The 15,480-nt window shown below is 47.8% G+C and overlaps 1 pseudogene; it reads right to left on the bottom strand.

Moving 5' to 3' along the window:
* Window positions 1-13,389: 13,389 nt before the first annotated feature.
* Window positions 13,390-14,874, bottom strand: LOC118524160 (guanine nucleotide-binding protein G(s) subunit alpha pseudogene; annotated as a pseudogene).
* Between the last annotated feature and the right edge of the window lie 606 nt (window positions 14,875-15,480).

The following is a 15,480-nucleotide window of genomic DNA, read 5'->3' as shown; positions in this document are numbered from 1 at the left end:
ATTCTGGAGGCTGGCAAGTCCAAAATCTACAGGGTAGACCATCAGGCTAGAGACCCAAGGGAGAGTCTATGTTGCAACTAAAATCTGAAAGCTGCTGGTTGCAGAATTCCCTCTTGCCCAGAGAAAGTCAGTCTTTTGTTCTATTCAGGCCTTCAGTTGATTGGATGAGACCTACCCACATTATGGAGCAATTGGCTTTATTCAATTTAAATGTTAGTCTCATCCAAAAACACCATCAGAGAAACACTCAGAATACTGTTTGACCACATATCTGGGCACTATGGCCCAGCCAAATTGACACATAAAATAAGCCAAAACAGCATCCTATTAAGGTGAATCGATAGGATGTATCAGCTTAAAGAAGAAGGTGTTCTGTCATTAAGCATTTAAGACACACCTGGAGTAATACACACTGCGCTAAGCACTGCAGGGAGTAAGTCCAAGTTGTCCTCTTCAAGGGCCTCATAGGAACTACATACACCCCTATCTTCCTGCATGTGTTATCACTGCTCCATGTCCACTTGACCAGCTAGGGGCCCAAGAGAGACTGCACACCTCATCAGGCAAGCCCTTGCTCAATGAACTAAGTATACACAGTAAGGGGTTTGGCAGCTATACAGAATAGCTGAGCAAATGTGAAGAGCCATACTTTACAAAAGAATGAAAAACAGCCTCTCGAGATATGTGCCTAACAACAGCCCCTTCCCTAGAGACTGTCACCGGCTACAAGGCTGGCCCCCAGCAGCCATGTCTGTACTTCTAGCATTTGGCCTCCTTCTCCACACCGCCCCCTCCTGATTTCAAGTCCCTTCCAAGTCATGGTTTCCTCTGGAAAAACCTACCTACTAGTTAGGAAGCTCCATGAGAACAGAGATTTGTCTGGATGGTTCGCCTAGCCTGACATATTAGTAATCATTGTGATTATAATGATTATTACTACAATTATTAATCCAGAAAAAAGAAGTCCTTTCATGAGTCTGCCCCTTCTGAGCACTAGCATTGTGTCTCTAAGACTCAGGTTGAGTTCACTTAATAGAGTTATCTCTTTATAGCAATGCAAAGAGGACTTTTTCGCTCCCAGTTTTAGGATGAAGACATAAGCTCATGCCAAAGTTGACTGAGCCCATGCTCCATAAAGAACACCGTGAACATTTCTCCATGTACACCTGACATTCTCTGTAGCACTTCCAAAGTTTTCATCATCTACTTGCATGATGATTTGAATAATCTGTATTTCCCTGACTAAACTACAATTCCACAGGAACCAGGATTTTTATTCACAGTTGAATCCCATCATGTAACACAGTGCCTGGCTGAATTAAGCCGAACAGACTAGATGAAGCCACAGAACCAAATCTCCAAACTTCAAATGTCAGTGGTGTAACACAATAAATGTCTATTTTGTATTACTTGTGCTATATGCCCGTAATGGATTGGTAGGGGGCTCTGCTGCACATAGTCACTCAGGAACCCTGGGAGACAGGAGCTCCACCATTCTGTTGTAGCTACATGACCTGGAACACATAGCTCAGTCACTGGGTCTGCTCATGTGCAGAAGTGTCATGTACCAGCAATTCAATGTTTTGGCCCCAGACTGACATGCCCACCCACAGACCCTTGGCCAACAGGAGTCTCCAAGGCCAACTAACTGCAAAGGGTCTGGAAAAGTAGGAGACCAAAAACATTTTTTATGAGCATTACTCTATCTACCATACTGGCACCATCATAGGTGTTTGATAAATATTTTTGATTGAATGTATGAGTAAGTGATTACTAACGACAAACTCTGAACACTCTACAATGAGTCTTGATCTGCTTCAAGCCCCATGTCACTCTAGGTGGAAGAAAAGATTCCGGGTCCAACTGGTGGTTCTTCTAAGCCCCAAGTCATTTGCTTAAGCTTCCGTTCAGTATTCATAACACCCATGGCATGGATAAGTAACGTCTCAGAGTTTTTGGTATTTATTTGGGAAGTTCTTCATTGGGCTACATTAGTTTGCCCATAATTTCCAGTAAACTAGATCTGGAAACAAAGACAAAATCCTGGCTCCAGAACTTACTGATGACGTTCAGGCCATGAAAAGAGCAAAGAGGTGAGAAAGTAATTCTAAGAAAGTCTTTAATGAAATATAATAGCAATCATGTCTAAAAGCACAAGAGACAAAGGGAAACACCTATCAAGATTTGCCATACAAGGTACAGAGTCTAAAATCCTGAAACCCTTCTCACAATGGGCCCAAGCACATGAAACTACACTTCTCTGCTTTTTACTAATTCACCATTTCTGGGAAAATGGTTTTCATCACCTCGGATTCTTAATTTTAAAATTCTTATCTTTAATAAGCCAATCAATTACTTGTGCCCAACTGAAGAATGGGTTGAAGGACAAGAAGAGAGAAAACAGGAAATTCCAAAAACACATCGAAAGAAAGAACCCAGATCCCTATTCTAGACATACTTGTTTGCTTGCCTCATCCACAGTGCTTCATAAACAGCTGGCCCCCGGAGCAGGGAGGAAACCCCATCCACATAGCCAACAGATCCCAGACTAAAGAGGTTCATTCATTTGCTGGCCTTCAATTAACAAGACGCTCTCTCATTAATTTCTCAGTTAAGTCTTGGGAATCTGTAAGTCATCAATGACACGTGCTTAGGATAAAATGGTATGCAGACTCAGGCCTAAGCAGCCTCAATGGAGCTGAGCAAAAAAAGTAAAAGGATTCTGGTCAAGAGAAAGATGGCCCAGATCCAACAAGAGAAGTAGATGTGAGGATGATATGTGGCCCCAGGAAAGATGGGGGAAAAAAAAATCTCAATATCCAACTTTCCAGTCAGGCTGCCCTTCACAGCTTTGCAATAACCCGGTCTTCTTCATGTGAATGGAGTTGAGGAAGGTCTGTCCCTTATAGCCAAAAGGCACTTGATTCTACAAATATTAAGGTTATTAATGATAATCAGCATTTACTAAATGCTTATTTTGTGTATCTGGCATGACACTAAAAATTTTATACTATGGTCTCTTTATGCCTGAGTGCAGTACTATTTTTTATCCCAAGTTTACATTTGAGGAAGTTAAGGCTCTGAGAAGCTAATCTGATTATAACTCCCAGCTGAGGCAGGAATTAAACACAGGTGGATCGGACTCAGAGTTCATGCTCTTAGCTCCCAGACTAGACTGCTCCTTGACCCCTGAGCTGGGCAATCTTAGGAATCTGAGAATTACAGGAGAGCAACCCACTCCTCTAAAAGTCTGCCACCTGACTCTCATGAACGGTGACCTCATAACGAGGTGGGAAGAGCCTGAGGTTCAGGGTAGGAGTTGGATTTCAATCCTGGCTCTACAGTTTATTTACTCTTCCCCCAACCATCACCGCCCCTTCTTCACTTACAATAATATCTAATGTTCAGGGTTGCAAAGGAATTAAACAGCAAACGTGAGACACAGTACCTAGCACCAAGCAGAGCACCTAGCTTTTAATAAGTATCCGTTCCCTTCCCTATTTGTGTGGTTTAGAAGATGACAGAGCTAGGTTTGCAAAGTATAGCACCCAGCACGTAGTAGGTGACTGTACTCTACGACCCCACCCTCCCTGCATTGTACCATCTCTAAGAGGTCTTGGCCATCGGCTTGATGCCACTGTCACTTCCAGGCCTCCACAGAGCCTCAGCTCAGTGCCTTTACATGAGGACCACTGATCTGAGTCATGGCTATTTTTTGTTCTTCTGAAATGTGTGCGACTCTTGGGGAGCTGAGAGAATCATCTGTGAAGAGCAAGAAATGTCAGCCTGCTTTTACTCAGAGTTGTCACCAGTGAATAGTGTTACAGCAGGTTAGTGAATTTTTCCAAAAGAATGAACTGTCCCGGGGGGGGGGGGAGGGAGAGCAGGAATCACCTGTGTGACTCTGGCACAGGATTCATTAACACTGCTCACTACAGACGACTGCGAGTGAAGCTCAGCTGGACAGAGGCTCAGGGCCACCAGAGATGGAGTCTAACTATGTATCTGAAAAGGTGTCTCTCCCTTCAGCCGTGGCCTTCTGTGGGTGCTCTCTGGATTTCTGCTTTCCTCAGACAAAGCAAGAGCTTGGAATCCTACCAAAACCTCTGCTTGCAGAAACTCTACCCATGCAATGCAGGGTAGAGGACCACCACTGCAAGGAAGGGAGAAGCAAGAGGCCCCCGCCCCCTTACACAGCCACGGAAAAAAGCTCACTTCATTCAGGAAGAGGTTGAGCTTCGGAAGTTGGTGCCCTCTACGCAAAGTGTAGTCGCGGGACCAGCGATGCCTGCATCACCTAAGAGCTTGTTAGAAACCATGCAGATTCCCAAGGCCAGTCACAGCCCTCCTAAACTGGAATATGTGCAGTGCAAGGGCAGGGAGGCTGTCAAGACAGATCGTGACTCCAGAGGTCTGGGGGAGGGTGTGAGATTCCGCATGTCCCACAACCTCTCGGGTGATGCCAGCGCTGCTGGGCTACAGGGTGCACTTTGAGGAGCAAGGCTCCACGTAACCGATCAGAGAGCCCCTGCACATCATGAGTCACTGACCTAGCTGTGATGAGTGCTGTCCGCAGGCGTCTGTGTCATCCCAAACTGTCACCCATGCAATCCTACTAGAGCAGAGACAGCAAACTGCTCACCAAAAGTGGGTGCACCGCCTTCAACAGTGTGCACAGTTAGCCCTGGAAGGGAGCTTCCCGTTGGTCACTGATGAAGCTCCCTCCTGGTCACCTGGGGGGGGTACCATGTGACCAGTTGTCACCAACGTGATGTAAGCAGGAATGCCATAGATTACATCCAAGCCAGGACTCTCAGGGAGCAGGGGCATGTCCTCCATGCTCTTCCCACGCCACTGGCTGTGGACTCTGAAGTCTTGGAGGATCCTAAATCAACAAGATGGAAAGAGACTGGGTCCCTGAACCAACACATGGAAGAAACCCAGCCTCTGGCCTTCAACCCTGAAGTGGACTGGTTACACGTGCAAGAAACCGGTCTCTATTGTTTTTTTGCAACTGAAACTATGGTATTTTTTTCCCCAGCAGCTGGTGTTACATTAATACCATCACCATTACAATCTCCCCAAAACTATAATAGTTACATTTTACTTAGTCATGGCTCTTCCCTGCCAGGTACTGTTCGGGATGTTTTATACACATGGTCCCTTAACCACCCCCCAGTGAAAACGCCCCCCATTTTGCAGACATAGAAACTGCAGCTCCAAAGACATTAAATAACTTGAGGACCCCCCGTCCATCCAGCAAGTGCAGAGCCGGAACTGTGACCAGGGATGTTTCACTAGGAACAAGAGCGAAGCTGGGACTGCAAGGGACTCAGTTCCATGGAGATTTGTCTGCACAATGAAATGAGATTTCATCCCAAGCTAGTTATTACCACATCATACTGCTGCTTTCATGCACCTTCCCAAATGGCTTTTCTCTGCTGCCTGTCCTTGGTACTCTTCCTCACAAATTACTAATAAAACTCCTGATGGTATGCAGGAATTCTCCACCCACCTAGCCCTCGGCCTCTCCTGGAGCTCCCTTGTCTCGAGGGTCTCTCTGTATTTTGCTGCACAAAAATGGTTGCTGTCAAGATGGTTTAATGTTCCTTGTAGGTCAAGGCTATTGGTTGCTTCAGCAATGCCCTTATTGCTGAGCTGGCCTCCTTCACCAGCTGTTTTTGCAGGGTTCTTTTTCCCCCCTTCTCCTCCCTGCACAGACCTACACACACAGAACTAAAAGAACAACACTACATCAAAAACTAATGATGTAATGTATGGTGATTAACATAAAAAAAAAAAAAAACAGTTGCAAGCTTCCCCAACCAAGGGGAGTGCTATCATATGGGGAAGGGGATGGTGAAGTCAGCCCCGAAAGCCCCTACACTCCCCACTCCCCCCACCACCACCACCAGTGCAGGGAGCCTAAAGTCATACTCCCTGCATTGTCTTGCTGGCTGAGTCCAGCATAGCTCATGCGCCCACCTTCCTGTCTTCACCTCACGACCTCTGCCACTTCCCACACAGGAATTTGACCAGTGAGGGGGACATGCTCCTCACATAGCTCCTCTGGTCATCTTCAGCCATGTGCAGAAGTTACCTCAAGAGAGGATGGGTACTGAGTCAGCGTGAGCCCCAGCCAGTCTTTGAATTGGATGCAGAGACAGAATGGGGGATTCTGCTCACGACAGTCAGGAACCAAAAATGACAAGAGATAGGACCCCCTGGGTGGCTCAGTTGGTTAAGCGTCTGCCTTCTCCTCAGGTCATGATCCCAGGGTCCTGGGATCGAGTCCCGCACTGGGCTCCTTGCTCAGTGGGGAGTCTGCTTCTCCCTCTGCCTACTGCCCCTCCCCGCCCCACTTGTGCACACTCTGACAAATAAAATCTTAAAAAAAAAAAAAAAGACAAGAGAAAAGGGAAACCAAAGTCCTCACCCGTGAACAGAGCCTGCGCCTGGTACCGTATCTTATGTGTAGGAAGTGTTCCCTTATTACTTGCAAAAACAATTGAATCAACAATTAGCAAATAAATAAGTAGGTGTTCCAGGCATGTAATATATGTCCGAAAGTGGAATGAGGGATCTAAGATATCTAAGAGATCAGGGAAAGCTCCTCGGACAGGAGCCCTAAGCTGGGATGTGAAAGGATGAATAGGAGCTTCCTGTGGGGACACAGGACTCTCATTTCAGGGATACTTCCACCTAGGTTTTACAGCTACGGAGGGGAGCAGAGACTTGGCGATAATTGGGTGTGCATGCTAATAATGAGTGTCTCGTTCTTTTCCTGACTTGTTTACCCGTCTCTAATTAGATCCTCATGGGCCTCTGATTACCATGCCAAATGAGCTGATGAAAAGACAGCCTGGGAGGCAGGTTCATTGGCAATGCACTGGTGACTGATGCGAGAGGAGCCTTAAGGCATCTTTCCCAGTGGTACCAGCAAACATTGAGACCTAGTAAGGCCTGCACTGGGCATGCACATCACAGACAGGATCTTACTTAATCCTTTCAATGACCCTTGGAGGAAAACTCCAGCACCGGGGTTAGTGGGGCTTATTCCTGGTCGAGGGCTTGGCAGGAACAGAGGCAGAACTCAAACCCAGGCTGTCTGATGCAGAGCACATGCTTTTCACTGCAGTACCAGGACACCTGCCCACCTGTTGGTGAAGACAACTTCTGGAAACAAATTGTGCATTGCACAACTGCACCCACCAGGGTAGACATTGGGGTTGAAACGCAGCCTGCACAGTGTCCTGGGGCTGGAGGAAAGAAAGGATGCCTTTCTTTTCCCACCAAACTTGGTTCTCTAAGCCATGTGTCTCAAGGTTATGCCCAGAGTCGGTTCCTTTTTCTAACTTCTCATGCCCAGCAAAGGCACTTTCTTAATGTGCTTAAAGGCGCTGTATGGTGTAGCCATAATCTGCTTTCAAGCTTTTTGTCTCCTTCATGTTATGCTACAGTAGATAATTTGGGGGGCCTTAGGGTCCACCGGGCTGAGATTCAAATCCCTGTTACACAATTTACAGACTGGACATGCTGTGTGACCTGGAGCAACTAATTCAACTTCTCTGCATCTCAAAAGTCCTCATTTAGAGGTTTAGGGTAATGTTACAGGTCTCAGTTGGAAATTCTGAAACTTGAGTTAACGATGAAGTTGCAAGTGTAACATGATTGGCTTCAATGCTTAATGAATTGTTAATTCCCAAGAAACAATCTGGGAACCAGAAGTCTAGACAAAGACTAAAGTACTTGCTCAGGGAAGGACTTGCTCAAGGGAGAGCAGAAGGACTTGCTCAGGGAAGATATTTCATGACTGTATTTGCGAGTTCTTGTCACGTGCAAGAGTGGACACAGAACCTTCCTGGCTTGGGCACCGTCAGCCTGCCTCCCCCCGCCTGCTGGTAGGTAAGGGCTAAAATAACAGAGGACCATGCTCCTGTTCAAAGACTAAGCAAGCACCAGGGAGGATTCTAGAAGGAGGCATGAACATGACTTTGAATGAGTCTTACACTGAAGAACTGATAGCCTGAGTTCTTGTCTCAGCTCTAACATTAGCCCCTTGTGTCACACAGATACCAGAGTTCTCTGATAAATGAAAAAAGCTAAATCCTGGACGAGTGGGGCATGAGCCCGCCTACCATAGGGTTACTGCCTGATGAGATCATATCTAATTATCACATAAGATAGTGCCTAGCAGGGGCACCTGGGTGGCTCAGTCCTTAAGCGTCTGCCTTCGGCTCAGGTCGTGATCCCAGGGTCCTGGGATCGAGCCCACATCAGGCTCCCTGCTCCACGGGAAGCCTGCTTCTCCCTCTGCCACTCCCCCTGCTTGTGTTTCCTCTCTCGCTGTGTCTCTGTCAAGTAAAATCTTTTAAAAAAATAAAATAGGGGCACCTGGGTGGCTCAGTCTTTGAGCATCTGCCTTCAGCTCAGGTCATGATCCCAGGGTCCTGGGATCGAGCCCACATCAGGCTCCCTGCTCCACGGGAAGCCGGTTTCTCCCTCTCCCACTCCCCCCCCCTTGTGTTCCCTCTCTTGCTGTGTCTCTGTCAAATAAAATCTTTAAATAAAATAAAAATTTTAAAAATAGTGCCTAGCGTATACACAAGCACATAATTGTTGCCAATGTTTCACACTACCTTTGTTTACCTTGCACTCTTACGGGAATCAAATGCAAGCATTAACATGCAACTGCTCTGCAAGCTGCGAGCACTTGGTAAATATAAATGACTTCATTAGCAACACCTGACCCCTCTGGCCTCAGTTTCCCCATCTTTAAAGGATGGAGCAGATAGCCTGTCCTTCACCGCCCCCCAGCCCACCATCTTGCAGGTTGATAAAGAATCAGATTAAGAGAAGAATGGGAAAGGGTGGTGGGAAGTCAATTCACTCTACAATAGGTGTCATCTGTGGTCCTGTTAACAGGATACAAGGCAGCAGGGAGCTTTCTTTTTCAGGGAAAAAGAAATCACCCTTTCAAGAAATAGATTTCATTCCCATGACCCTCCCTACAAGGAGTCCTGCGGCCATTTTTACTAGATTGTGGAGATTGAACCCTCTGTCAGACAACTACACCACATTTCTCAGGTCTCTGAAAATGACAAAGCCCTCAGAGGTCTTTCTCCGAGCCTCTGGAGTCCATGAGAGAGTTGAAGAATCAGGAGCCCCGGCTGCCTCTGACCCTTCACAGTGCTGTCCCCAAGGTCCTCATGGAGCCACAATGGGACAGTTCAGATGCCCGGTGGGGAGAAGAAGGAAGGAGCTCAGGAAACAGAGGTCCTAGCTTAATTAGTGGCTTGTCCCTGTGCACACAGAGAGCCTGGAGAAGGGAAAAGCTAGCAAGCAGGCAGGATGAGGCAAGGCAGAACAGTCCTGGACCTGACTGATGTTTGCTGCTGTCCAAAGCACCCCCCTCTCCCCATCTCACTCGGAATCAGGATCAGCTCAGCTTCCCTCTGATTGATAACCAGGCCCCTGAATAGGTCAAGCCCTCTTGGACATGTGTCTCCATGTGGCTCAGTAGAAGTGGCATTTGAGAGGAGAAATGTCAGAGAGAAAGGTCTTGAAATAAAGATGCTGACTTCTGTAGCTGTGGAAGCTCTGAGCCCTGCGGCTCCAAAGGCCACACTCGGGGCCCTTCACACACAGCTGCGAAGGTGAAAGCTCTGGGACACTGTCCTCCCCACGCTCCAGGAGGACCTCCACCCAGCTCTCCAGCTCACTTCCACACGCCCAGTTCTGAGGGACCCAAGCCATGGCTGGTCACTCTCAAGTGCAGAAATAAAGACCTGTCTGGAGCTTCCGATTCAGTGGATGAGACAGCGGCCGATAAGCGCCTTATAGTACGCCAAGGATAGTGAGCAAGGACTGTGGGAGTTCAGAAGAGGAGCTTACCCCAACCCAGGGAGCCAGGAAGTGTGAAAAAGCAGGTTCCTGAGTGAGGTCAGAAAAGGTGAGAAAAATAGCCAAGTGCCGGGCGGGGAGGGGTCTCCCAGCAGGGAGAGCGTCCTACACAAATCCACGGAAGCACAAGCCGGTAGACTGAGCAGATAGGTTCTAAGGGGCTTAGGTTGCTGGAGAATGAGGAAAGGAGAATTTCAGGTGATCAGAAAAGGGGGCAGGCTGGGCATCCCAAAGGTGGGCACAGGTCACAGGAGGAGAGCAGGGAGGAGATGCTGCAGAACCTGGAGCAGGCAGCCATGGGCTCAGATTCTGGCCACCACACAGAACTGTGGGAAGGAGCAAGCCAGGCAGAAAAGAATGTCCTAATTAGGAAGCAGAGAGGATCCACGTGAGGAATGAGCAATGGCCCAATTAGCCAAGAGTCATGATGATTCCAGCAGTTCCTCAGGTTGAACCCCCAGGAGATGGAGCCTGCTGAAATCAGGAGTTTGATGTTTGAAAGAGATGGATGTAGAGGGACAGGCAGGCCACTGGCTCGAAAGAACACAATGATGGTGGGTGGCACCATTGACCAAAACAGAGCTCTTTGCTTTGAGACCCATGGTTGGGGGGCATGAGGAGTTTGAGTGGTGAGATTTGCATGGAGAAACGAAAACCTGGGAGCTAGATCGTCAAGCTGTAGCTCCTTCCTGCCACCACACTGCAAGGACCCTGCCTGGCAGTTCACATTGCACAAGAAATGCCATGTGAATGAATACTTTGAGGTAAAGGGCAAATCACTGGGGGAACTCAAGAGCCACAGGGATGGGGAGGGATGGGGAAGCATATTAACACCGAGACAAGGATGTATCAGATGGTATTCATAGTTCACCTAACTGGATTCTTCCAACTGGGAAGTGATGTTACTCCCATTCTGCAGAAGATGCTGAAGACACAAAGGAACAAAATAGGCCTTGCCCACAGCTTCTAAGTGGCCTCCCTACACTTCAAACCCCACTCTGGCTTGTGCCACAGCGGTTCAGAGCTCCAACTATGGAACTGAGTGAGCCTGGCTGACGCCTTGGCTCTCACCCATTAACTGTGTGGCTTTCGAAAAGTTACTTAAGAACTCTGAGGCAATCTCAACTATGAAATGCAAATATATAGGATACGCATCTCCTGGAATGGTTGGAGAATTAAAGGAGATGTTCCAGGTAAGCCTAGAACACAGCTCCTCACACACCACGAGCATTCGGCAGATATCAGCGGACGTTGCTCCAAAGCTCCTGCCCCAGCCCAGGACAGCACGGTCAGAGCCAGCAGAAATGGGGTCTGTGTTTGTGGTCCCATTCTTCTCTAAGAAAAAAGGCATTTCATCCACTTGCAGGAAAGCAGCCCCAGAGTCAGAGGCTGAGGCCACCAATGGCATTTTGTCTTTTTTCTTGAGAAACGGATCAGACACACTGATAAGGAAAAAGCCAGAACTTTCTCCCCAGTGTTGTTCATAGGTGAGTTCATTCTTCTGCCTTTAGTAATGTACTAGCTCTTATACCATACATGTATTCTAGAAAGGAAATCAGTATATTATTTCTCTCTCCTGTTCATGTACACGCACACACCCAAAAACACACAGCTTTTTTTGTCCCCCCCCCCAAAAAAAATCTCACTTTGGCCCTAAAAAGTTGCACCAGTGTTTGCTAAGTGTCGTCCCAGGGTCAGCAGCCTCAGCGTCACGTGAGAGCTTGTTAGGCATGTCAGTTCCCAAGTCCTACCCTAGACCTACTGAACCAGAAGTTTTGGGAGTTGGACCCTGCTTGTGACTGACAAATCCTCCTGGTGATTCTGATGCTCTCAAGTTGGAGACTCACTCACCTTAGATAAAGGCAGAAGAGTCACCCCAACCACCACTCACTGGAGTAAAGGTTAGAGGAAGCCAGGGGGGTCAATCCTTATACCCTCCAATCTCGGCATCAAAGATCCTACGTCCTCCCCATTTTCTTTTCCCATCTCCCACACCCTGGGCTACAGAAAAGGGCTCTTGACCACTTGGGATATCTGTCATTCTGAAGAGGTATCCCCAAGCAAATGTCTTACCTTGTCCTACCCTAAGCCAAGGATTCTTCAGCCCTAAACCTAAAGCCAGAAAATTATTTCCAAAACAAACCACATATCACTTTTCCCCAAATCATCCCATGCTTCAGATGCCTGAAAAAGTCGTCAATATAGTTATGTATGTGGCTTTAATTCCAAGAAACACAAATACCCACAGAGGTTAGGCTGACAGCTTGAGTGAGTCTGGTGACCTGGGTTGGGGAGTAGTTAGGAATGTTGGGGCCTGTGGAAAAGGAAGAGGGCATGACAACCTTAAAAAGCAACTGATTTGGTAAAGCTGCAGCTTTACAGGGTATGAATCTAATGTGACCAGATCTTCCAAGCATTTCAGGAGAAGCCAGAAATCCAAATGTTTGTGTGAAATCCTCTCCAACGTAAGTGTTAGCATAATTGTTTTCCAAACACTGTGTGTGTCACATAGCTGTGCGCCAGACTTGGCTACAGGCTGATCGTGACCTTTACTCCACAGAAACACAGATTGATTTTTTAAGAAACACAGATTAAAAAAAAAAAAAAAAGGGACCATCAGGGAGTTTTTGACTACAATTAACTTGGTTGCTTATTGCCTTGTCATTTTGGATAATGACTTCTATTAAATGGGACTTTGAATCTCCAGGACCAGTGAACACCTCTAGATGACACTGGTGAGCCAGCGCTGACCACCTGCAGTTCCCATCCTAAAAATGGGTCACTCCTCCAAATTAGAAGGGAAACACGAATACAGGGGAAGAGGAGACATTGACTGCTGTATGCATTTGTCCCTGGACTGGACTGTCTCCTCCAAGGACACTACTTGAGTAAACAGTGACATCCACTGGCTAAAAATTAGATCCTAAGTCCTATTCACGTAAGAAACCGCCCAACAGGTTAGCAACATAGTGTCGATCCCGGCTGGGGATTTTCAGGTACCAACAGACTGCTAATAGGAATGAATCCAGAGCCAAGAGACAGATTTGGGAAGAGCGTGGATTTGAATAAGAACAAGAAAGAAATGTGATTCCCAATACATGCTAAGCTGCTTTACGTTTCAGAATCACAGAGATCTCCTTGTTGTGCTCAGGATCAGCTGTTAGATGGCAGAACCAGAAAGGACCTGTGGTTCTAATACTGCCTAGTACAAGCTCCTCAACCCGATATGGCTACCAAGCCCTTAAAATGTGACTAGTCCAAATTGCAATATACTGTAAGTGTAAGCTACACACTAATTTTGAAGACATATTAATGAAAAAATATATAAGACAGTTCATAATTTTAATATGTATGACATGTTGAAATAATTGTATTAGGTTAAGTAAAATATATTGTAAAAATTAATTTCTTTTTTTTTTCTTTGCTCACATTTTTTATTTTGATTTTTTTAATGCTGCACAAGACAATATTTATTTCATTTATTCCTTTTATTTCATTTATTTCTTTTATTATTTCTGTTTGCTGCTGTTATTTTATTTACTGAAAGAGAGAGGGAACTTTTGTGGCCTTTTTCTTTTTCTCCGTAGGCCGCCTTAAGCTTTCTAAATTTGGAATATTTAAGCAAGCTGAAGGGGAAAGGGAGCTTCGCAAGATCACTTGGGGGGAAAAGGAGAGGTTGCCTTGTTAATCATGCCCTATGGTGGGTGATCAACTGCGTGTACAATTACGTTTCACTCTTAATTGTGCTTAAGGCTTTACTTAAATTTGGGTGTCCCCTTCTCAGAGCAGCTCGTACTGACGAAGGTGCATGCGCTGGATGATGTCCCGGCAGTCGTTGAACACGCGGCGGATGTTCTCGGTGTCCACGGCGCAAGTGAAGTGCGGGTAGCAGTAGTGCCGCCCGTCCCCACTGGCAGTGCTGATTCTCAGAAATTCGTCGCAGATGAAGTACTTGGCCCGGGTCACGCGTGGGTCCTCTCCGGGCTCGGGAGTAGCATCCTCAGGAGTAGTGTAGCGAGCAAATTCTGGAAAGTAGTCCTCGATCTTCGATTTTCCAGCAAGGACTTTCTCAGCGAGCAGGTCTTGCTTGTTGAGGAACAGAATCACAGAGATGGTGCGCAGCCATCTGTTGTTCCAGATGCTCTTGAAGAGGTTCAGAGCCTCCTGCAGGCGGTTGGTCTGGTTGTCCTCCCGAATGACCATGTTGTAGCTGCTACTGGCCACCACGAAGATAATGGCAGTCACATCATTGAAGCACTGGATCCATTTGCGGCGTTCATCGTGCTGGCCACCCACGTCAAACATGTGGAAGTTGACTTTGTCCACCTGGAACTTGGTCTCAAAGATTCCAGAAGTCAGGACACGGCAGCGAAGCAGATCCTGATCGCTGGGCACATAGTCAGCCTGCTTGATGACATCAATCTTGTCCAGGAAGTACTGGGCGCAGTCGATCAGCTGGTACTCGTTGGAACGCTCATAGCAGGCGCGCACTCCTTCATCCTCCCACAGAGCCTTGGCATCCTCATAGAACTCAGGAGGGAAATCAAAGTCAGGCACGTTCATCACGCTCAGAATGTAGTCCACTCTGAACTGGTTCTCAGGATTGGCCAGCTCCACAGGGGGCACCAGGTTGCTCATGGCGGCCACGATGGTTTCGATCGCCTCTTTCAGGTTGTTTTTGATGTCCTGCACTTTGGTCGCCTTCTCACTATCTCCATTAAACCCATTAACATGCAGGATCCTCATCTGCTTCACAATGGTGCTTTTACCAGATTCTCCGGCACCCAGCAGCAGCAGGCGGTGCGTGGCCCGGTAGACCTGCTTGTCCTTCTGCAGCTGCTTCTCGATCTTTTTGTTGGCCTCGCGCTGCGCCTTCTCCTCGTTGCGCTGGTCCTCGGTCTTACTGTTTCCGAGGCAGCCCATGGCGGCGGCGGCGGCGGGGCGCGGCCGGGCTGCGGCAGCGGCGGCGGCGGGGCCGGGCGCGGGCGGCCTCACGCGGGCCGGGCGGGCCGGGGCAGCGCCGGGCGGGCGAGCCGGGCGAGGGCTCGGCTCCTCCGGGAGGAGCGCGCGGGGCGGACTGCGGGCCGCGAGGCGCGCGGGGAAGGGAGGTTGGCGGTCGGACCGAGGGGAGCGCGTAGCTCCCCGCCCCTCCAGCCGAGGCCGAGGGGGCTGATGGCCGCCGCCGGGCCGAGGCGGACCAGAGCAGGAGCTGCGGGAGCTGCTCGTAAAAATTAATTTCACAGGTTACTTTTTACTTTATTGTCACTATCAGAAAATTCAAGAGGTGCCTATGTGGCTCGGTTGGTTAAGTGTCCAACTCTTGATCTCGGCTCAGGTTTTGATCTCTGGGTTCTGATCTCAAGCCCCATGTTGGGCTCCACACTAGGTGTTGAGCCTACTTAAAAAAAAATTCAAAATCATGTTTGTGGCTAGCATTCTATTTCAGTGGGCAGCACAGTTATAGGTCATCTAGCACAATCATTCTCAGTCCTGCTGAGTACCAGAAACTCCTGGGGAGCTTGTAAAACATACAGATCTGGGGGCCCCACCCTCACAGATTCTCATTCAATTGGCAGA

Source organism: Halichoerus grypus, chromosome 7, assembly GCF_964656455.1.
Source record: "Halichoerus grypus chromosome 7, mHalGry1.hap1.1, whole genome shotgun sequence".
Lineage (NCBI taxonomy): Eukaryota > Metazoa > Chordata > Mammalia > Carnivora > Phocidae > Halichoerus > Halichoerus grypus.
Note: the sequence above shows the minus strand (reverse complement) of the source record. Positions and strands in the feature narration are given on the sequence as shown.